The 1,476-nt window shown below is 43.2% G+C and overlaps 1 non-coding gene across 1 annotated transcript; it reads left to right on the top strand.

Moving 5' to 3' along the window:
* The first annotated feature begins 756 nt into the window (after positions 1 to 756).
* Trnal-caa lies at positions 757 to 830 on the top strand. The gene has a single exon. It is a non-coding gene; the product is annotated as a tRNA-Leu (tRNA).
* The last annotated feature ends 646 nt before the right edge of the window (positions 831 to 1,476 follow it).

Genomic DNA, 1,476 nt, shown 5'->3' with positions numbered 1-1,476 from the left:
TATATATATATATATATATATATATATATATAGAGAGAGAGAGAGAGAGAGAGAGAGAGAGAGAGAGAGAGAGAGAGAGAGAGAGAGAGAGAGAGAGAGAGAGAGAGAGAGAGAGAGAGAGCATTAAAACAGGCATATAAATAGTGCACCTTATGGGGTTGATCCAACATGAGCAGCTTTTGTGGCCATACAAAAACAAACAAAGCAGCTGATAAACATTCCATGCACTGTGCTTCTAAGTGACATCATAAATGAGGAAAAAATAAGGTCAGCGCCAGTATTCACACCCTGCGTGCACAAACTCCATACATAGTTCTCCATATTAGAGAGCAGATTATGCATTACTTCAACTATATCATTCTTTGAATTTTGATGACTTTTTTTTATGAAACAGAATAATATACCTATAGGCAAAAGAAAAAAAAATGAACGCCATAAAAAGTAAGGCAGTTATAAATAAAAGAACTAACACGCTGTAGTAAATATAAGGGCACAGAGGTAAGATGGAGGCATTAGACACCAACCGAAACGATAATTTACTCCCAGCAAGGTCTAATAACACTTGTTCAGGAGGTGCTGTGATCCTTCCATTAAAGCTAGTTGTGATATCGCTGAACGTTTCCTTTTGAGTCTCACAACTTAAGGGGTCAATCACAGCCTGCCCTCTGAAGACTTCTTCACACAAAACTACATGCACTTACACACACACACACACACACACACACACACACACACACACACACACACACACACACACACCGCGTAGTGTAGTGGTTAGCACGCTCGACTCAAAATCGAGAGGGCCGGGTTCGAGTCCCGGTAAGCGGCGAGGCAAATGGACAAGCCTCTTAATGTGTGGCCCCGGTTCATCTAGCAGTAAATAGGTACGGGATGTAACTCGAGGGATTGTGGCCTCGCTTTCCCGGTGTGTGTTGTGTGTTGATGTGGTGTCAGTCTACCCGAAGATCGGTTTATGAGCCCTGAGCTCGATCCGTAATGGGAAAGACTGGCTGGATGACCAGTAGACGACCGGGATGAATTACACACACACACACCCTTCACTTTAAACTCAAAATTTAAAATGGCGACTCCAAATCCAGTCTCGGAGTCCCCTTCTGGGAAGGGGACCAGAAATGTCCCCAGGTCGGACTGCTCTCTCGGTGGCGACCTAAAATGTCTTGACACCTCGACTTTTCTTCATTTACTTCTGCAACATTCGCGATCTTATATCTAATTTTCAATCTGTAGAACATCACCTCTTCGCTACTAAACCTTATCTTCTTTTCCTCAGCGAAACACAGCTGTCTGAGGCAACCGACAGTAGACCCTTTTCTATTCCCTCCTACTTTTTCTATCCTCATTTTCGTTCCAAAACTGGAAGTTGCGTCCATGTGCGCAACAAATTAATTTGCTCTCGTGCCCACGCTCTTAAAACTTGCGAGTTTGCCACCATCTGGCTTAGATTCAATACTCACT

This window comes from Portunus trituberculatus, chromosome 50, assembly GCF_017591435.1.
Source record: "Portunus trituberculatus isolate SZX2019 chromosome 50, ASM1759143v1, whole genome shotgun sequence".
Classification (NCBI taxonomy): domain Eukaryota; kingdom Metazoa; phylum Arthropoda; class Malacostraca; order Decapoda; family Portunidae; genus Portunus; species Portunus trituberculatus.
The sequence above is the reverse complement of the archived record's forward strand: the minus strand, read 5'-3'. Positions and strand labels throughout refer to the sequence as shown.